The sequence below is a fragment of the Sorex fumeus genome, unplaced genomic scaffold (assembly GCF_029834395.1).
Source record: "Sorex fumeus unplaced genomic scaffold, SorFum_2.1 ptg000122l, whole genome shotgun sequence".
Lineage (NCBI taxonomy): Eukaryota > Metazoa > Chordata > Mammalia > Eulipotyphla > Soricidae > Sorex > Sorex fumeus.
The window spans coordinates 5,775,932-5,798,883 of record NW_026606179.1 but is presented as its reverse complement, the minus strand read 5'-3'; the positions used below and the strand labels follow the sequence as shown (position 1 = coordinate 5,798,883).

At 43.9% G+C, this 22,952-nt stretch overlaps 1 protein-coding gene across 1 annotated transcript in view; it reads right to left on the bottom strand.

The window, feature by feature from the left end:
• Positions 1–17,126, bottom strand: part of SPECC1 (sperm antigen with calponin homology and coiled-coil domains 1) — a 422,681-nt gene extending 405,555 nt beyond the window's left edge. Inside the window, exon 1 of the mRNA XM_056135727.1 lies at positions 17,094–17,126. The gene's annotated coding sequence lies outside the window, so the exon portion shown is untranslated. The remainder of the gene's footprint in view (positions 1–17,093) is intronic.
• Positions 17,127–22,952: the final 5,826 nt, after the last annotated feature.

Sequence of the window (22,952 nt, the reverse complement as noted above, 5' to 3'; positions counted from 1 at the left end):
GTCTAGCCTCAGCTCTCTTCTCCATTTTATCTCTTCCTAAGCAATCCTCTCACATACCCTCATAGGTTTTTTGTTTTGTTTTGTTTTGTTTTGGTTTGTCTGTGTCAGGGGCAGGGGTGGGAAGAGAGGGTGTTTTAGTTTGGGGGCCATATCTGGCAGTGTTCAGTGCTTACTCCTAGCTTGACTCTGTCCTCAGGGATCACTCCTGGAGGGCTCAGGGGTCTATCTGGGGCATTGGGGATCGAACCCAGGTTGGCTGCATGCAAGGCAAGTGCCCTACCAATTGTACTATCTCTCTGACCCCACAACCCTCATGGACTTACCCTCTTCCTGGAGGAGACCCTCTGAAAGAGTTATTCTCCTCTCTCAATGCTACTTCTGAGCCTTGTATTATATTTTTAATTGTGGCAATACCATAGAGTTTATAATCATTTTATAAATATAAGCTTCTATATTGGTCATGGTTTTCTTGGTTACAAGTGATATTAGACTAAACTGAAGTAGTCTAATGAAAATAGAGAGAGAGAGAGAGAGAGAGAGAGAGTGCAGGTTAGCAGCTTCTGTGAACCATAGGAAGCACAGCAGCACAGCAGTTAGGAGGACTAAGCAACAAGTAGATCTGGGAACCACCTTCTTTCTGCACATTGCCTTCATTCTCTCAGCAGGACTAAAGATTCTCATAGCCCTGGGTTCACTTAATTAACTGCACAAAGGCAACTCTCCATAAATTCCAAGACACATTTCACTGTCCCTGAAGTCAACATGCCTCTGCTAGCGTCCACTGACTTGCTAATGTCTGAAAGTGTGCAAACTGAATCAATTAAAGGAGCTGACCAAGAAGTATAGTGATTTGATTTTTTTCAAGTGGCCTAATAACTTCAATCCAGTAATGTGCCAGTCTAGAAAGCAAGCTAGGACAATTGAAGAAGAAAGGAGAATCCTGGAAGCTTTATCAATACCTTCTGCCAAAACCTTTAGTTAAGATTGAGCAAGAGTAAACCTGAGAATGGCTCAAGGGTGGAGAGCCTGTATGGCAGGGAGAAACCTAGAGCTCATTCCCAGCACCGCCCATATGCCAATCCAATGCTAGTGGCACTGCTACTTGCGATGCTTGGCACCACAGCTAAGTATGCAGTATCACCACAACTAAAGGACGTGACCTTCAGTGAGTACTATAAGCAAAAATAGTCTGTGAGCAGTGAAATATGTGAAAACTGCAACCAAATGTGTTGCAATCAAAAGGCCCACAATCATTGCAACAAGAAAGAGAAGTAGGCTTTTTTCTTCTTCAAGCCCATGTTCTTTCTTGAACCTCTCTCTCTCTCTCTCTGCTTTTTTCACTCTGAAGAAGCCAGTGTTCTCTCTAGAACATGGATTCCTCTCTTTCTCTGCCCTTACATCTTTTTAAGTAATTCTGTTCAATAAAAACTTTTGTTTTTCTGGGCCTGGAGAGATAGTTCAGCAGGTAGGGTGCTTGCCTTGCATGCAGTTGACCAGGGGTTCAATTCCCGGTATCCAATGTGGTCCTCTGAGCTCTGCCAGGAGTGATACCTGAGTGCAGAACCAGGGGTAACCCCTGAGCATCGCCTGGCAGGATCCAAAAATAAACCCAGAAAAAAAAAAATCCAAAATCTCTCTTGCTTCAAGAAAAGGAGAAAAGGCTAGGAAAAAGTCAGCAATTTTTTTTTTAAAAATTGAGATTATATAATTCACAGTGCTATTAGTAAAGGTTTCTCATGCACACAATTCCACCACACCCATCACCAGTGTAGACCCTCTTTCTCCCAATCCTCCCCTCTCCCCGTCCTTTGCCCCAACACCTCAATTGTGAAGATAAGATCTACCCGTATGTTACCTTTGGAACTGTGACTACCAACATGAAAGGAAACGCTGGAGACAATTAGAGGAACATCTAAACACTATTAGTTTCCCGGAAGGCATAGGGGGTTTTATCTGTGAACGTTATGAGCTTAAATAAGCCAGAGTTAAGCTGATATTAAAGAGAATCTCTAACTGGAAGGGAGATTCAGAAAGTTTTCAGAAAACCAATTTGTTTCACTTATAGTTTCCTTTTTCTATAGAAACAAGTGTGGTACTTAAATATAAATTGATTTCTAAAGTCTAAAAGATACTTTAACAAATTTAAAATTAAAGTTGTAAAGTGATAGCACAGCGGGTAGGGCATTTGCCTTGCATGCGGCCAACCCAGGTTTGATTCCCAGCTTCCCATATGGTCCCCCAAGCACCGCCAGGAGTAGTTCTTGAGTGCAGAGCCAGGAGTAACCCCTGATCATCGCTGAGTGTGACCCAAAGAGCAAATAAATAAATAATAAAAGTAAATAAAAGTTGTATGTAATAAAAAACATTATGTCAGTTAAATTGACTTTTTTTCTTTTATTTTTTGGCCATTCCTGTCAATGCTTGGGAGACCATGCAGTAGTAGGAATGAAACCTGGGCCTTCCACATTTAAAGCATATGTTCCAGCTCTTTGAGTCATTTCCCTAACCCTATATTTTTCTCTTTTAGTGTTTTTGTAATGGTGGCATTGATTTCGGGGAGCTATATTTTTGGGGAACTTGCCCTGCACAGGAAGTATACATTAGACAAAACCAGGACCGAGCTCCCATGGAGCTCATCCACCCCTGTAACTCAAAAGAAAAAGGAGCTCTCTACAAGCTCCATTCAAAATAACCCAAAGGAAAATGATTAGCTTCTTTGAATGACTCAATTTTCCTTGGAAAACTCTTTGTGAACAAAAAGTATGAAATTATGTGATTGTCTTGATCTGGATCGTGGCCAATCCCTACGCCCATGCTGAAATCAACTCCCAAAAGAAGGGAGCAAGGAACATTGAACAGACCAAAATTACAGTCCTCAGTCCAGGAGGCAGTAGAGTGGTGAGGGCACAAGCCAGGGTTAAACCCTGAGGACCACATGCTGACCAAGCATCTCTGGGCAGTGCCTTGGAGGTCCCGAGCACACCTACGGTGACCCTGGTGGTTTCCAATCCTTCAGGGTCCCAGAAGCACAGTATCCTCCAGCTCAAAGCACCAAAACTGCCAGTCTGGTAGGTTGACTATCACCAGGAGCTCCCGGAGCATTGCCTGGGAGGTCTCCCCAAAGGAAAAATCCCAGTTCTCTTGGACCAGCCTTGCATGTGTGAAGTCCTAGGCTCAATTCCCAGTACGAAAAAATTACAGTACGCTTACTGTTTAACCTGTAAGATTGTGGGCATGCAGGAGTAAGACTTTTGTCTTCATCAGTCAGGGTCCAACCAGGTGAAAAAAATTTAGAAGTTAGGGCTAGAGTAATAATACAGCGGGTAGGACACTTGCCTTACACAAGGCCAACCAAGGTTTGATCCCCTGCAAATGTTGTCAATCAACTCATCAAAAGATAAAAATCAAACAAGTCGAAAACTTGTTTGTCAAAAACACAGGGATGTATCCTGTAATCTAGAGGACATTTTGATTATTTCAGTTACAGAATTAAGGATTTGCACTAGACAAAGACACCAACAATGAAGTTAACAGACATACATATTGGGAAAAAATTATCTGCATTGCCAAAAAATCAAGAAGTGACAAATATCTGAAATATTCTAGCAAAAATAAAAAAGGAAATATGAGGAAAGGGCATGAATAATTAATTTATGTTAATGGAAAATTTTTAAACAGCATATATATGTATATAATGTAAGATTGAGATAATATGAGATAAAACTGAAATAGAGATTGAGATAATATGAGATTGCTGAAAATTAGAAATTTGAAAAATGCCAAATATTTGAAAAGTTAATGGTCTTTGGAACATAGGTTGGAGCAGTCACTTTGGAAAACAAGCTGGCAGTGCTTGGTTCTTCCAAGTATAGGCACATATGATGCCAGAAAATCCTGATCCTTTTTCTAAACCTCCTAGAGATCTGCATATAAATCTATGTGAGGATATGTACAAGAGTTTCATTCAACATTGTTTGTGGTATCTGGGTGATTACTTTAGTTTGTGTGCCCAGGACAGCAGATAGATAGAAAGAGAGTTGTGGCGCTCAGGCCGAGCCTCACATATGAGTGAACACATTCCTGGACTGTGCGGCTGTTTTCACGGCCATGCGACACATCATAAAACACTTCCTACCCATTCTTCATAATTACCACACCATATTTGATGGGGTTCAGACAGTAGGCAACAAATCATAGAGGTAAATATATATGCATATATACATATTTTGACATATATATATATATCAAAGCTCATATCGCCCAAACTTAAACAATGTTAGTGATATCCTATAGAATGTCTTAGTGGCTCCTGCCAAAACAGAACAATCTTCACACTGTTTCCTACATGAACACTTTTTTGTAATCATGTTCAGCAGTTCTTCATAACAGACAATACAAAATATATTATTTCGTTGTATTTTGGGACAGGGATTGGGGCTTGGGATGGAAACATCCTGAATTTGGTGGTGGAAAGGTGTAATGGTGGTTGGATTGGTGTTTGAATATGAAATGTAATCAAATATTGTGAACTAACTTATAAGTAAAGTAAAGGCCCTCCCGTTGATCGTTGATTTGCTCGAGCGGGCCCAGTAACGTCTCCCTTGGAGACTTTGTTGTTACTGTGTCTGGCATATCGAATACTCTCGGTAGCTTGCCGGGCTCTCCGAGAGGGGCGGAGGAATCGAACTCGGGTCGGCCATGTTGGCTGCGTGCAAGGCAGACGCCCTACCGCTGTGCTATCGCTCCAACTTATAAAATAAAAATAAATGTAATATCTGGGAAAATGAAGACAAATTTTAAGATACTCAGCTATTCTAAATTGGCTACAACCCTTAATTTAATTTTTTTAAAAGATATGTCACTTTTTATTTTTGCAGAAGTAAGGGGTCTTTCTTTTTTAAAATATTTTTATTAGTGAAACACCATGAGGTACAGTTGTAGACTTACAAATTTTTGTGCTTGGGTTTCAATTATACAATGATCAAGTACCCATCCCTCCACCAGTGCCCTTTTTCCACCACCACGGATCCCAGTATCCCTCCCACCCCCCCATCTCCTCCATCCCACCCTGCCTCTGTGGCAGGGCATTCCCTTTAGTTCTCTCTCTCCTTTTGGGTGCAGTGGTTTGCAAAAGAGGCATTGAGTGGCAATCATGTTCGGTCTATAGTCTACGTTCAGCATGCTTCTCCCATCCTGGTGGGATCCTCCCAACACCCTTTATTTGGTGCTCCCTTCTATATCTGAGCTGCCTTTTCCTTTAGCATGTGTGGCTGGCCTCCAAGCCATAGAGTAAACCTCCTGGTACTTATCCTGGCTATTCTTAGGTGTTAGTCTCCTATTTTGTTACTTTATGTTCCCCAGATGAATGCAATCTTTCTATGTCTGTCCCTCTCTTTCTGACTCATTTCACTTAGCATGATACTTTCCATGTAGTACCACTTGTATGTAAATTTCATGACTTCATCTTTTTCTAATAGCCACATAGTACTCCATTGTGTAGATGTACCAAAGCTTCTTTAACCAGTCATCTGCTCTCGGGCACTCAGGTTTTTTCCAGATTGTGGCTATTGTAAAGATTGCTGCGATGAACAAACAAGTGCAGATGTCACTTCGCCTATACTCTTTTGCCTCTCTGGGACAACCCTTAATTTTAAATTGAAAATAATTTGTTTTTGTTGACTAAAAGGGAAAAAGGAAAAGGTTTTATTGATTCTAGTAACAGAATAAGTATATTGGGGCTGGAGTGAGAGCTCAGCGGGTAGGGCATTTGCCTGGTACACCGCCGACCCAGGTTCAATTCCCAGCATCCCATATGGTCCCCTGAGCACTGCCAGGAGTAACTCCTGAGTGCATGAGCCAGGAGTATCCCCTGTGCATTGCCAGGTGTGACCCAAAAAGCAACAATAAATAAATAAATAAATAAATAAGTATATTTTAAAAAATTTTAAGAGAGTTGTGGATACCCACAAATCAACAAAATGAGTGATAAAAATGTGTTGACTAGGAATAACACTAAGAAAAAGGTGAAAGCAAAATGTGATACCATTTATTTAAATTTAAAATATATGCACAAAAAACAGAACATGTTTTAAGTATTCAAACATCAAAGCATAAAAGACACATTAGATTAGCCATAGGGGGGAAGAGAATGAGAATTGTTTTCACAGAATAGAAAGAAATGAAAAAAAATGAAGTAAATGAACTAATGGATGCATTAACAAACAAACACAATGAGAGGAGTGTGTATAGATCACTGATGATAAGGTGCTGCAAATGAGAACAGGGTTGATTTGATTCCCCATCTGTGAGATCTCAAAACGTGGGAGAAAGAGGAAACATGTCTACAATGGGACACAGCCCATAATTAGAAAGTACAGTTTTACAATCTTCGCCCACGTGCAGGTCCAATGACCGAAAGAAGTCTTTCAAACTAAAACATTTAATTATACCATCTGCTTGGAAAGACAGATGACCCAAGAAGTTCATGTCAGCGTATTGCTTTACTTCACAATTCTCAAAAAAGAACATAATTTCCTACATTTTTGTAGCTCTTCTTTTGGAAAATATCTATGGCCCCCAAATTTAAGCATTCCACCCTAATAGTTATGACACAGAACACATGACTCAGTATGATTTGTCGTCCAATCTTCAGTGGGATCATAATTTTTGTGAGTGATTAAGATACAAAAGTGAAGCAACAAATACTATTCAATGCATCCCTGGAAGAGAAGTAAGTGATAAACCCCCATAAGTGAAATGAGGGGACCAGAGGTTAACACAGGCTGAGACAGCAGAGTGGGTCTGTAAAACTGCACAGAGTAAGCTACAGGTTGCTTAGCTGATGACGAGTCACTTGTCATATCATGTCAAAAACAGGAGAAAACAATATTTTAGTGCTGGGGAGTTACCCCAAACTTTACCACTGATATCCCTTCAAGGCTGTTTGGCACACATATATTTATTTGGGCTTTCAAAATTTGGAAACTATTCTTCAATCATAGTTTGCACTTGGGGCAGAGAGACTCCCAAGTGGTGCTCAGGAGGTTGAAGGGCTCCACTGGCAATTCTATGCTAAATGGATTGAGGGTTCAATGCAAGGGCCAGATAATTCTGGGGGTCTTAGGCCATACCCAGTGGTATTCAAGAGCCTCCAGAAATGTACCTGGCAATGCTCTGGGGTACCATATTTTTTCAAGACCATGCCTAGAAAAATACCAAAATTTTAGTGCACTGAGAAAGAAGAAAAAACTTGTACTACTTCAGAGAAAAGAAACAGATTTACTACTCAAAAGCGGACATTAGATTACATGTATTTCTCATACCAGCATATAATTGGCAATCATCTTCAAATTTCAGAAAAATGTGCTTTCACTTTTTCAGTTTGGAGGCCACACCCAGTAGTACTCAAGGACTACACCTGACTCAGTGGTCAGGGGTGACTCCCGGAGGTGCTCAGGAACGGTGAGTTCCAGGGATGAAAGCCAGGTCTTCTTCATGCAAAGCATGCTTGCTAGTTTCCTGAGCTGTCTCCCTGGGCCCTAAATCCAGAGATTTTTAAAATAACTTAAAGCCTTATACTATGTCATTAGTACTCACGTGAAAAAGCAAAATTTTAAAAAGATCGTTTAAAACATGAAAGAATACAGAAAGTTTACCACCTACAGAATCACTGAAAAACAGTAACAACAAGGGGCCAGAAAGATAAGTACATCGGGAATGTACTTCTCTTGCACATGGCCAATCCGGGGTGATTCCCCGGCATCCCATATGGGCTCCCAAGCACCGCCAGGAGTGATTTCTGAATGCAGAGACAGGAATAATCCCTGTGCATCACTGGGTGTGCCCCCCCCAAAAAAACCCAAACCCAGTAATATTAATAATTTAAGCAAAACAAATAATAAATCAAAAATGAAAACTAGAGATATGAGAATTGATGTTCAAATAATGAGTAAAGTTTTAAATTTGTCTTGATAACTGTTTATGTTGTACAATGTATGAAAAGTAAAGTAAAAGGCCCTCCCGTTGTTCATCGATTTGCTCGAGCGGGCCCAGTAACGTCTCCATTGGAGACTTTGTTGTTACTGTGTCTGGCATATCGAATACTCTCGGTAGCTTGCCGGGCTCTCCGAGAGGGGCGGAGGAATCGAACTCGGGTCGGCCATGTTGGCTGCGTGCAAGGCAAACGCCCTACCGCTGTGCTATTTGGTCTCAGTATGTAACAGAATTAAAATCATGGTAAGGCTGTTTCTTGCTTTACAGATGCTTATACATGCAGGTCAAATTTAAGCATCAATAGTTAAAAGGTAGCAATATGTAATTACCTAAAGGTACCAATTAATTTCATCTTAAAACCAAATAAAACCACAGTGTGAAACCCACCAGAAGGATTAAGATGGAAAAGACAGAAATCATCAAGATTTGGCAAGAACTCTCTGCAAACACATATGCTTCTTGGGTACATAAATTAGTGCAACCATTGCTGAAAAGTGTTAAGAATTATATACTAAAACTGAGCATATGTGATCCTATGACCAAGCAACTTCACTCCTAGCTCTGTAGTCAGCAGAAATTCAGGCATTGGTTGACTATGTGTCAAAAGACACATAGTAAAACTTCACAATAGCTCTAGGCATAATAGTTGCAACCTGTCAACCACCCCAATGTGTATCTACACTGTGGATATACACAGATTGAAATATATGCAGCAATAAGATTGAACACAACTACACTCAATATGTGCAAATCTCACAACCACAATGTTCGCAGGAAGCTGTTAAATACCAAAGTCTACATAAGGTGTGAGTGTATTGATGCTAAGTACAAAAACAAGTGAAATGTTTTTACTGTGTAAGGAATCAGGATGGTGATCTTGGTGGTGAGCTGCAAATGGATAGATTATGGAGTGTTGGAAAGGTTATTTTCTGGTTCTGAGCGTTGATTCTATAAAGTAAAGTAAAAGTAAAGGCCCTCCCGTGGATCATCGATTTGCTCGAGCGGGCCCAGTAACGTCTCCATTGGAGACTTTGTTGTTACTGTGTCTGGCATATCGAATACGTCACAGGGAGCTTGCCAGGCTCTGCCTTGCGGGCGAGATACTCTCGGTAGCTTGCCGGGCTCTCCGAGAGGGGTGGAGGAATCGAACTCGGGTCGGCCATATTGGCTGCGTGCAAGGCAAATGCCCTACCGCTGTGCTATTGCTCCAGCCCCAGTTGATTCTATATGCTTCTATTTACCAAAATTTACTGATCTATGTACTTCAGATGTATTAACTTTACACTTTGCATTGTACCTTGATAAAAAAAAGCTGCTCACCCCAGTTGCAAGGTACCTATCCCCAAGAATATTGCCAGTGACATCTAGAAATTCTCTATCTTAAGAGACATTAGACAGGGGTTAGAGAGATAATACAGGGGTTAAGGCACTTGCCATACATATAAACATCCCCAGTTTGATCCCTGGTATCACATATGGTACCCCCAGCACTGCCAGAGTGACTTCTGAGGACAGAGACGGGAGTAAATTCTGAGCATCACTCCCCCCAAGGTTTATTTTGTTTTGTTCTTTAGAAAGATGGATATAAAAAAAAAAGAAAAGAAAAACAGTCTATCCCACCAAAAGGTGGAGTCTGGCAGAAAATAAGCATCACTTAATCACTTAACTTCCCGTTAGTCGTCGATTTGCTCGAGCAGGCGCCAGTAACATCTCCATTTGTCCCTGTCGCGTGCTAGTGTAGCCCAATGGCATCTGTTCGCTCTGGGAACATGAAGAGCCTCAAACCGAACGTTCATGATCTTGATGAAGAAGTCTGACCATCTGGTAGGTGGGCGGCCACGCGGTCTTTTGACATCCCGTGGACACATCATAAGACACTAAATACCCGTCTTCCAGAATTGCCATACCATATTTGATACGGTTCAAATATGGTAACACCTACGAGGGCGGTTAGAGGTTGCCCCAAAAGCCTCTATCCCTCTCGGAAAGACTGGCAAGCTACCGAGAGTATTCCACCCGCACGGAAGAGCCTGGCAAGCTGTCCGTTGTGTATTCGATATGCCAAAACCAGTAACTACAATGGGTCTCATTCACCTGACCTTGAAGGCTTCACCGACATGGCAGCACTGAGAAGGATGAGAAAGGAAAATAAGCATAAGAAATAGAAAACATAAAATGAGATGGCATTAATAAGTCCCCAAATATCCATGATTAAAATAAATATAAATAGGGTAAGGGTGTCTATTGAAAGAAAAAGAATTCACATCCATTAGAATGACTAACCCCAAACAGAAAATAAGAAGTGTTGGGAAGGATGCAACAAGACTGGAAGCATGTGCACCATTGGCCCGAATGTAGTAGTGTGCAGTCACTGCAGAAAACAGAATGAGATTTCCTCAAAAAAAAAAATCATATGATTTAGCAGTTCCACTTCTGGAACTGAAAGCACTAAAAGTAGAATCTTGTACATCCCTATACACCACAGCTTTTCTCACAATAGCTACATGGTAGAACAAGAATAAAATTTAAATTTCAAATGTAGAATTTCTTCTTTGTTCCATTAATATATAAAATGAAAATACTTTATATTTTAAATGTCAATAAATTTTGGCTGTTAAGCCAAAAGAAATGAGTCCATTGTGAGAATGTAGACATTTTCTGATATTGTAACAACAGAAAAATTGAAGTCATTAAATAACTTCTAAATTATATCCTCTTGAGAGAAAAGAAATTATTCAAAGAGAATATCTAAGTTCCAAGGCATAGAGAGTGGAAAAAATGGCAAACAAGTGGATAAATCTAATAAATATTGACCTAGGGAGCAATAATAATAGCAATAATGTCTAACTTGCCAAATACCAGTAACAAGGATGAATCTCATTCTTCTAACCCTGAAAGAGCCTTGAATATGGCACTTTTAAAAAAATCTCAAGGCTAAGACGAAGGAGATGTTACTGGGGCCTGCTCGAGGCAATCGACGAATAACAGGGTGGTCGTGATTGTGATCGTCGTCTAACTTGAAGCATTTAAGTAAAAATAGATAGTAGGACACCAGCGTAAAAGAATTAGAAGTTCACACAACACAGTACTAGCTTGTAACATAAATGATCGAAGCTTTTGACTCAAAAATCCCAATGAGGAGGTTTGGTGCCTCCAGCAGGTCAATCTGTACCTGTGAGACGAGTGCATCAGCAACCTGATGGCACCATCAGACTTCTAGATACCCCAAAATTGCTGCTGTGCCTTTGGCCAGACCCCAAAAACTTGGGGCAAAGTTTACCAAGAAAGTAAATGGCCAAAAGTTAGGTATGTGGGAGACACACCCACAAAACCCCTCCGGCTCAGCTATATAATTGGAAGCATGGCCTCTCTGGTTCCTGATCCAAATGCTTAACAGCCATGATCCCAGAGACTCAGAAACGAATCTCGGAACCCAAAGGCTTTCGGCAGAAATGCGTCCTGTTCCTGCAGTAGGTTACTGGCACTGGGCCACTCCAGGTGGGAATAGGTTTTGTGCCATGGCCTGTCCCCCCTGGTGGCCCTGTGATCACCATCCTCCAGAGGCCACTTGAGAGTCAGGTTTGGGCCTGCAGTGACAAGACACGCGGGGTCTTACCAGATGGGGGTGGAACCGGCCCTTTCCTCCCCATCCCAACGAGATCCCGAGTCGCCACCTACAAATGGCCTCTCTGGCTCCTGATCAAGCTGATTAATGGCCATGATCCCAGAGACTCAGAAACAAATCTTGAAACCCAACGGCTTTTTGCAGAAATGCATCTGGACCGCATACAAGGTGGCCACCTCCTCAGAGCTTATTGGAAAGCCAGGTATGAGCCGGCGGTGACAGGGCAACTGCAGTCTCATGGGAAGGGGGGGTGGTACCGGCTCGTCCTTTACACCCTACCAAGGTCACGAGTTGCCCCTCACGAGTGGCTCTCCGGCACAGCCATAATACCAGACGCACAGAAACCAATCTCGTAATTATCTGGCTCTTTGCAGAAATCCAAAATTGTGCAGCCACTTTTGCTACCGTGCCACATTATATGATTCTCATACCAGCTATAGAAAACAAAGTATTTCCCAATGCCTTTTCAGTAATTCTGATTGTTGGAGGGGAAATTCTAAACAATAATGGTGCATCTTTTGTCAATATAGTGAATGTAATCAATGTAGAGAAGAGTTAAGTAGAAAGTAGAAATCATCTGCCTCACAGGCATTGGGAGGGGTGGGAGGGGGGTATACTGGGGTTCTTGGTGGTGAAAAATGAGTACTGGTGAAGGGAAAGGGGTTTGATCATTGTATGACCGAGACTTAAACCTGAAATCTTTGTAACTTTTCCCACAGTGATTCAATAAATAAATATAAGAAGAAAAAAATAAATAAAATTATGAAAAAAAAAGTAAGGTGGAGTTCATGCCTAATTCAATCAGCTAATCAGTGGCTAAATAAATAGCAGTACTCCTACATGAAAAAAAAATCCCAATGAATAAGGCAGGGGCTTCGACCCTAGCAGCTTAAATCTTGGATCCCAGCCCCCCGTGGGACTGTGTCATTTAAAAGTTGTTATTTGTTTATTGGAGCTGGTTGGTCCACCCACTGAAGTGCTCCAGGGTTATTCCTGTCTCTGTGCTCGGGAGTGACCCCTCCCAGTGCTCGGGGGACATACGTGCTGCCAGTATTTGAAGCCGCATGCAAAGCAAACACCTTAACCCAGTAGTAGCTCTCTGGCCAAGCATCGTAATTTTTTAAAATGAACTAGAAACTAAATTTATTTATAATTTATTATCAGCAAATATTTGACTTATATATATATTTTATGTACCTATATATCCAGTGTCACATAAAAAATTTCTGGGGGGAAGGGTTGCAAGGGGGAAAAGTCTGAGAAGCCACATAGAGCACCTGCATTGCAAACATAGGGTCACAAGGTCAAATCCCAGTGACCCAAGGGCTGTGTATGATCCTACAGTTCAGCTGTTGGAGCCCGCCAGCTCTGCATCTATGATCCCTGATACTTTCAGCAATTTCTTACTGTACCACACTCAGGTATATTAATAACACAAAAAGGGGGCCAGACTGATACATAGATGGACATGAAAAGTATCATACTGAATGAGATTAATCACAAAGAGGACAGACAGAATGATCACACTCATTTCCAGGATATAAGGAAACACAGTAGGAGAATAATACCCAAAGACAATAGAAACACAGGCCCGGAGAGCCAGTCCTTAGCAGGAAGCTTGCTCTATGGGGGAGGGGTGGTTAGGTCAGAGAAGGGAACACTATGACAGTGATAGTAGGAAGTGATCACTCTTGACAAAAACTGGGTGCTGAAAAGAGATAAAGTGATATCCATGATACCCATCAGTCACAGTATTGGAAGCCACAGTGCCAAAAAAAAAAAAAGAAAAGAAAAATGTCTGCCATATACATGTGCTGGATGGCAGGAAGAAACTGGGGACAGTGGTGAAGGAAAGTGAACACTAGTGAAGGGATGGGTGCTCAAACAATGTACGACTAAAACCCAATCATAAACAACTTATGTCATGGGGATTCAATTAATGTTTCTTAAAAATTAAGAATTTTAATTTTAAATTAAAAAGTTCTGCCAACCTGGGGAGGAGAGCTATACCGGTGATGCTCAGAGGTTACTCCTGGCTCTGCATTCAGGAATCATGCCTTGCAGTGCTTGGGGGAGGATACAGGATGCCAGGGATCGAACCTGGGTCGGTCACGTGCCTTACCTGCTCTACTATTGCTCAGGTCTCCAAAAGTAAAAAATACCACAGTAGCACGGTGCTCCCATTGTTCATCGATTTGCTCGAGCGGGCCCAGTAACATCTCCATCATGAGACTCATTGTTACTGTGTTTGGCATATCAAATACGTCACAGGTAGCTTGCCAGGCTTTGCCAGGCTTTGCCGTATGGGTGAGATACTCTCGGTAGCTTGCCGGGCTCTCCGAGAGGGGCAGAGGAATTGAACCCGGCTTGGCTGGGCCGGTTGCATGAAAGGCAAACGCCCTACAGCTGTGCTATCACGCAAAAGTAAAAAAATAAAAAATAAAAAAATAAAAAACTTTAAAGAGGAGACCAGGGGCTGGAGCGATAGCACAGCGGGTAGGTCATTTGCCTTGCACACGGCCAACCCGGGCTCAATTGCCAGCATCCCATGTGGGTCCCCCGAGCACTGCTAGAGTAATTCCTGAGTACAGAGTCAGGAGTAACCCCTGTGCACTGCCGGGTGTGACCCAAAAAGAAAAAAAAAGAGGAGACCAGACCCTCAGCAAGCAACACAACTAAGATGTTTGAACACCCAATCCAGGAAGTGCAATCCCTGGTAAGGACATCTGTTAGCGCCAGTGACCCCTAATAAACACTTGAACTCTAATTATGCACCTCAACTAAACATGCTCATCTGGGTAAATATGTGTGCAACACCACAACTAAATGAATGTAACTCCAGCAAGCACAGCTGATTGAACAAGCACCACCATCAGGCATGAGAGCCCCTGAGCACCGCAACTGCATCATACCATCACCATGGCTGGCGTGGCCAATCCCAAGTCATCACAACAACAGAGAAACAGGAGGGGGGGCAATGAAAAATTAATTAATAAGGTGCTTGGGGTTTTGTTTTTCTGTTTTTGGAGGGTGATCCACACCCGGCAGTGCTCAGGGCTCACTCCAGGGTTTGCACTCAGGGATCACTCCTGGAGAGCTCAGGGGACTAGATGGGGTGCTGGGATGGAACCAAGGTCATCCATGTGAAAGGCACCATATTGTCATTGTTCCTTTGGCCCAGTAAATACATTTTTAAAGAACAAAATTAACTTAAATAGAAAAAGAGAAAAAGATTAAGAATAAAAATTAATGACAGGAAAATAAAATAAATATATTTTTATAATGTAGGAGTACTGCTATTTATTCAGCCATTGATGATGCTGACTCTTTGAAAGAGTTAGTAGTATGAGCTACTAGAATTAAGCAAATCCACCAACTAAAAGAGAAAAAGTAGTATGAAGAATAAAAACATTATGGATATAGAAAAGTTTTCCTTAGAATAAAATCCTATATACACTATGCTAACTTGTGTTATATGTCAAAAATGTAAGTGAGTTGCTAGAAAAAATTATGTTTAGTGTGAAATTGACCTTCAAGAAATAAAAAAAAAACCCTGAGGAATATAAATGGTCCTGTATACATTGAAAAAGTAGTTAAATAATAATTTAATCTTCTTTAAAAAAAAAAAACAAGGGCAGGAGCAATAGAACAGGAGGGTGCTTGCCATCTCCACAGCCAGAGCAGGGTCAACACCTGGAGGATATGTGGTCCCCAAGCCTGCCAGGAGTAATTCTTGAGCACTGCTAGGTGTGGCCCAAAAGACATTTCTTAAAAAATATTTTTTAAAAAAGACATTTTTAAAAAAAATTTAAACAGCTCCTACAATAAAGTCTAGAGTCAAGTTCTGCCAACCTTCAAGGAACAGATAGTTCTAGAATAAGGAAAATAAGGGATTAAATTTAATCAGTGTGGAGAACATAACACCAATTTTTAAAAAAGAAACCCTCAAACATGAGGGATGAAGTTCAACCAATCTCAATTACAAATAGAGATACCACCCCCTGGTACATTATCTGACTTCACTACAACATTATCTAACTTAAACAATACAAAAGCACGTTCAAGTTATCCCAGGATTTCAAAGACTGAAAATGTAGCAGTAGAATTGCCTTTTTGACAATCTGAATCACACATGTTTATATTAAAACATTTGGGGAGAAAAATCAATACCTACACCTGACTTTCTGAGCTGCTAATAACTGGGAACAATGGAGAAGAATGTCTGGAGAAGATACCCGGGAGCGCTGTCCTAAAACTGAACCCCAAACAAACTATTCCCAACCTTTGTAGACGAGAGGGGCTGGGCTGGTCAGTGGAAGACGACGAACAAATACGAACACTGGGGAGGGTGCTGTCCATTGGCAATCCGTCTGCCAGCCTGGGTCACTCAGACAAGGCAGCAAAGAGCACTGCCAGCGGCCCCCGCCCCCTGGATTCCCCGGCGCAGCGATGGGGATGCGAGGGGAGGAGAGCGCTGCGCCCACCTTCCCCCACCTACACAGGAACAAGAGCACCGTGTTGGGGCCGGAGCGATAGCACAGCGGGGAGAGCGTTTGCCTTACACGCGGCCGACCCGGGTTCTATTCCCAGCATCCCACATGGTCCCCCAAGCACTGCCAGGAGTACTTCCTGAGTGCAGAGCCAGGAGTAACCCTTGAGCATCGTCCCCAAAAAGAAAAAAAAAAAAAAGAACACCGTGTTGGAAGGTGGGTGACAAAAATTGCTCTGAGAGCGAAACTCCACGGTTGAGTCGTAGCTCGGCGCAGAGACACCTTATCGCCTCTCTCCGGCCCCAGCTCGCGGGCTCTGACGGATAAGGTGCCCGCCGCGCCCGGCCCCCGGCAGGGGGAACGGACCAGGTGCCCGCCGCGCCGGCCCCTTGCAGGGGCAGGGGCACCCCAGGAGAGCCGCACGCCCCGTCTGCTCGTTACATAAACTTACGGGCGGGCAGCCGAGCTCCACAGAGCAAGAATAAGCCATCCAGGGTCAAACTTCCCTAAAATAAACACCACCAACAATAATGAGGATGACGAGAATGGCCACGGAGAGAACTGATCTTCCCGACCACGAGAGCAGCTCGTTCCTGTTGCACTGCAGGCTTCTTGCCCTTCGCGCCCGCCCAGTGGACACCGACGCTGCCCCAGGGTCACCGGCCCCCGCCGTCCCCGCCAGGACCCGAGAGGATGCGCGAGACCCGGGAGAGCCCCGGTCCAGTGCCCCGGCGGGGAGAAGGTGGTCACCAGCCGCTGCCACCTGCGGCACTGACCGCACGGCTCCCAGGCTGGCCAGGCCGGGCAGGGCAGGACGTCAGTCCCGTGCAGCGGACTGATGGACAGCGACCGCACGTCTTCGCCCTCGAGAAGCAGTCCTGCGCCCCCCGCGCCCGGACCCCGACCCCCAGGCCCTGCGCTCAGCCGCCGGAGCCCGAGAGCACACAGCTGAGGCCCAGGGGCAGGCGGACACCGTGTCCACTCACCAGCGCAGCCGTTCCCGCCGCTCGCCGCAGCCCGCAGCCGCCTCTGCTCCCCGCGCGCACGGACCGGCCCCGGCTCAGCCCACGCTCCCCGCGGCGGCCTCTAGGGGGCGAGCGCGAGCCGCGCGGTGCTCCCTGGGAGATGTAGTCCTGGGACCGCCGCGTCCTCGTCCTGGGCTCTCTAAAAGCAGCCTTTCTTAGTGCTTCCTCTGTCTCCCTAAAGACTCGTTTTCATTTTGAAAATGAATCATGACGGAACGGCATGACGGAGCTCCGGACGCAGTTTAAAAATCGTCCAAGAGCTTGGTGGGAAAGCAATTTCTCCACTCCTATGGCTCTTCAGCTTCTGCTGTACCAAAAATCAAGCCTAGCAACCTGCATTTTCACGGAATTTAATATCGTTTAAGTTGCTTTGGGTACCCACCCCCTAAGTATGGCTTTAGTTTCATGCATGCATCCGCACATACGCATAGTTCCTCAGCCCAGACTTGCCCTCTCTCTGCAGCCCTCGTTGTCCCAGTGTCCTCTCGACATTCCTCCAGGACCCACTGTAACTCCACAGGGAACAGGTCAGCCCGGGATTCCCCCTTCTCTGCTTCTCCTCCACTGCGCCTTCCGTGCACCCCGTTTAATGTAGAAATCACTTAAGATCTTAGTGTAAGCTAGAGGTGTAATGACAGAGCCCCGAATCCTTCTGGAGGGAGATCAGAAGAGAAAAGGAGTAGAAGCAGGGACAACAAGCAGCCTTGGCAGGACGTCTGGAGGGAAGGTCTAGTGGCTGGAGGTGGAAGAGTGTAGGGAGGATTCTTTTCCGGAAGAGAAAAACCAGCTTGTTTGAATATTTTAAAAAGCACCAACTTGAGAAGGAACTGCTAACTATATATTATAAAAACGGTATTACAAAATGCATGATTCCTGGAATGATTTGTGTATTTGAGAAATAAGGGCAGGTAGAATCTCAGGCACAAGAGAAGATCAGGCATAAAATCAGGTGGGGGTCTTCTCACCCCCATTCCTCCCAGGGGAAGAGATACCATGTCTGGGAACACTTGGGTTAGCAGGACTGTGGATGCTACTGCCATCTAGTGGGCAGAGGCCAGAATGGGGCTATGTAAGGCAGGACAGCTCTCAGTGGCATAAGTAAATGTATTTAATGTTAAGACTGCCTTTAACTACATATACTACTTTAGATACAGCCCATCATTTCTCATGTGTCGTTTTTAGACTGTTGTTGTTTTATAGATTCCCAATTTGGAGGTTTGACTTATCTTTAAGGATTTGCTTTTGAATAGAGTGTTAAGTTTTAAAACTTCCAGAGTTTTTACTTTTTTTTTTCTTTTTGGGTCACACCCGGCGATGCACAGGGATCACTCCTGGCTCTGCACTCAGGAATTACTCCTGGCAGTGCTCAGGGGACCATATGGGATGCTGGGAATCGAACCTGGGTCGGCCGCGTGCAAGGCAAACGCCCTACCTGCTATGCTATCACTCCAGCCCCCAGAGTTTTTACTTTCGTTTTTGATTTTGTCCTTAACGTTTAATTGTGATTAAATGTCATCTTACTGTAGCTTATTGTGATCAGAAATAAGTTGTTGTGTTACTGTGTAATTTTCTTTTTGCCCTTGTCTTCCCTTTGCTATGCTTGGATGTGGAGTTCACAGGCAATTGTACCTTTGATTCTTTTGTACACACTCAGCCCCAGAGCTCATCAGAGCTTCACACTTTAATTGTGGTGCTTATGCACATGTTGGTCAGGGCCGTACTCCTTTAGTTGTGGTGCTCAGACACATTCTGATAGTAGTGCTCCCCGGGGCCTCTTTGGTGCTCATACATGTGTTCCCAAGAGGAGGAACTTTGAACTACTTTTTCACTGCAATTTTTGTTTATTTCTTCTTATTTCTCTGGAATCCAGCTTTATGAATAATGGTGTTATGTTTCTGGTGCACAAACATCCTTTTAACAGTGGTGTAGATTGTCCTTTTTCACTATAAAATGAGTTTATCTCATTTTGCATATTTGACCTTTGTCCTGAATTTAACCTTATCTCATTTTATAAGTGTACTGAATTTTTTGTGTGTGCTAGCCCAATACACCTTTGTCCTTTTATTATCATCTTCTTGGAAGCTTTTGTTAGAGTTAACTTTCTTGATTGCTCCAAGTTTTGCTCTGTGATTCTATCTCCAAGTTTTTTTTTTCTTAAACTAGATGAGTTTAACCCTATCTATGTGGAAGTTCCTTAGTTCATGCTTTGTTTTATAGACTTTCTAGTGCTTATTCATTTTTTATTATGCCCCTTCTGTTAATTTTGCTGTGTTTTGGGTGTGTTTCTTCTGATCATTTGGAAGGCACGCATTTTCACTCAGGCAGTCACCATAACTTCATATAATACTTCCAGTCCTCCATATCTTTAGAATATTTCTGTTGACTCCCTATTCTGAACAGTACATCTACTTTGCATCATTTTTAATCACTTCTCCAAAAGCATTGTAAAATGACATCATATTCTTCTAGTGTTTGCATTTTTGTTAATTATATTTGCACATCTCTCTCTTATTTGATTGGGAGTAGGGCTCTGAGCACTGCTCAGGGGGCCTTGGGGCCACTCCCTGACAATACTCAGCCCAATCACACACACATGAAGTTGTACTTTTGATGTAGGCAGGTAGACGGGGAAGGCCCCCTCCGGAAGCAATGACAAAAGCCAGCCCTGCAGAAAATAGGAAAACAGGAACTAAGGCTTAATAAGACCCTCACCTGGCTCCAGCAACAGACCCAAAGAAGTTCCTGCCTGAACAAAAGGCCAGGAAAGGAATTTCAAAGAAGACCGCCACCACTCCCATCCTCCCTGGTAACCTCCTTAGCAATGGACTTTTACCTGGGAAGAAGTCCCACGTGGGGGCAAGTTGGAGAAACCCTATAAAGGCCACCTTGAACAAAGGAAGGGCCCGCATATGCTGCCTGAGCCCTTGTGCTGCTTGCGCCCACGTGGCCGAGCACATGTGGGCTGAACACATGTGTCGCCCACATCTCCCCTCTTGAGATGTGTACTTTCATGCTTTCATGTCTAATGCCAGGATGTGTGTAGGGGCTCTCTCCGCCCTTGGAGAAGCCCGTGTTCTCTCTTGAGTACGTTACTCTCTCATTCTCTTCTTCTCCAAAACCCCCAAATAAAGTCTATTTACTTCACTGCTTGTCTACTCCTGAAATTCCTTTCTGCGAGGCAAGACAAGAACCCAGTAACTCTGGGTCCCAGGTGGCAGAGGCGGGTGTGGAGAAGGTGACCGTCTTTCTCCTCCCCACTACACATAAGTCACCCGGGGGGGGGGGGGGGGCCACCGACATCACTTTGATCTGCAGTGTTGCTCTGCTTGGGGGTGCTGGACCACCAGGTCACTGTTGGCAGGACTCAGGAGACCATGCAGTAGCGAGGATTATTCTTGGGGGCTTCCATCTGCAAGAAATGAGCTCTAACCTTTTGACTCATACTGGATTGTTTAAGGGGAGACCTCCCAAGAAGTGCTTAGGACCGCTGGAAAACTCCCTGCAATCTTGGCCAAGCAGGCTGCTGGTTAAAAATGAGGATCTGAAGATGTGGTGCTTCCAGGTCTTGCAGCGCCAGGAATTACCTGGGCCACCCCAGGGATTCTTAGGGATCCTTAGGGCTGCACCAACTGATGCCCAGGTAGGTCCTGTGGTGCCAGAGATTGAACCACGATCAGCAACATGCAAGGCATGTACCTAAACCTTCATATTGTCTCTCCAACTCCATGATTTTTTTCCCTTTGTTTTGGGGTCACATCTGGCGGTGCTCAAAGCTTAGTCCTGGCTCTGCGGTCAGTAATCACTCCTAGTGGGAATTGGGTCCATGTGGAAGCTAGGGATCAAACCTAGGTCGGTAGCTACTGCTATATATATCTCGAGCTCTTCCTAGACCACATTATTTTTTAAAATAGTCTTTCTTTTATATAGATCTGAAGTGTTTAATGTATTTTTATTGAAGTTCATCAACTTCAAATGATTAGTGTCAATGAGAAAATTGGTGTGCTTAAATACTTTTTCCTCTTCCTTCCTATCTTTGCCCAATTATTGTTAATTATAGAGTTTCTACATTACTTGGTATATCATAAAGTTGCTCTGTAGCCATAATTCCTTTATTACTTTTCCTCCTAGCACTACAGTTAAATAAATTCAGAATTCCTGCTTGTTATCTTGCCAATGTCATTCCTCACTCCCCGACACACACACACACACACACACACACACACACACACACACACTCTTATTTTTATCATATAATGAAATTTTATCTTGGGAAGATTCTGCTTTCGACAAATGTAGGGGGCCAGTGAGATAGTTACCATGGGCAGGGTATTGGCCTCACATACGGCCAATCCAGTTTTTTTTTTTTTTTGCAGCTTTTTGTCTTTATTGGGGGAGATGGGAAACAGCACTTGAAGCACATGCCACCCAAGGGAGTGCGGGGAATGTGTCCTTTAATCATCCTGGGGGTGCTTTTTTTGCGACTTTTTCTTTTTCTTGGCGCTGCTGCTCTTGCTGCTGCAGCCAGCTTCCTCTGGCCCACTGCTGCTCAGCGGCTTCTCTTTGAAGGAGAATTTCCGCTTTTTCTTGGAAACAGCCTTGTCCCTGGCTTCTTCCTGATCGCTAGGCGGCGACCTCTTCCTCTTGGGAAGACTTGTACTGCAAGTTGCCTCTTCAAGATCATCACTATTAATATGCTCATCCTTGGAAAATGATTTTTTCTTCTTGGGCTTATAGGAGACACAAGGCTCCTCCTCTTCCTCCTCCTCCATGCCATTCTCCTGAGGCACCTCTTGCACCTCCCGGCCAATCCAGTTTTTGTCCCTGGGACCATATGCGGTCCCAAGCCCTGCCTGGATTGACCACTGCTGAGTGGTGGTCATGGTGGTGGTCCTCCCATTATTCGTCGATTTGCTCAAGCAGGCCCAATAACATCTCTATTGTGAGACTTGTTGTTACTGTGTTTGGCATGTTGAATATGTTATGGGTAGCTTGCCAGGCTTTGCTGTGGGCAAGATAGTCTCGGTAGCTTGCCAGGCTCTCTGAGAGGGGCAGAGGAATTGAACCGGGCTTGGCCAGGCCGGCTGCGTGCAAGGCAAACGCCCTACCGCTGTGCTATCGCTCCAGCCTGCTGCTGAGTGGTACAAAAGCAAATATTAATTTATGGAAATGACAATATCTGAGTTGAGATGATAATTTGTGTGGCTATTTATGGGGCTGGAACAATAGCACAGCGGGTAGGGCATTTGCCTTGCATGTAGCCAATATGGCCGACCAGAGTTCGATTCCTCCACCCCTCTCGGAGAGCCCAGCAAGCTACCGAGAGTATCTCGCCCGCCCGGCAAAGCCTGGCAAGCTACCAGTGACATATTCAATATGCCAAACACAGTAACAACAAAGTCTCACAATGGAGATGTTACTGGGCCCACTCGAGAAAATCGATGAACAACGGGAGGACAGTGACAGTGATTTATGGTATCAAGAATCAAACATGGGTCCTAGGCACACTAGGCACCACAGAGGAACTACGTTCCATGTCCGCTCAGTCTCTCATGTTCAAAACGTTTGTTAGGGAGGGACCTAAGAGATGGGTTGATGATAAAAGCTTCTGTCATGCAATCATAAGGCTGTGAGTTTGACCCCCATTCTCCTAGATGTGCCTGGAGTTCTGATTCAGCAGTCTGGGACCTGGTAGAAGAGAATGTATGATCTCAGGTGCACAGCTAGGTGTGTGGAAGCAAGATGTGCATCCCAGAGAGCACGTGAGTGAGCACCAAGTGACTCTAGCAAGCAAGCAATCAGAATGTGCAAGAGCACTCCAAC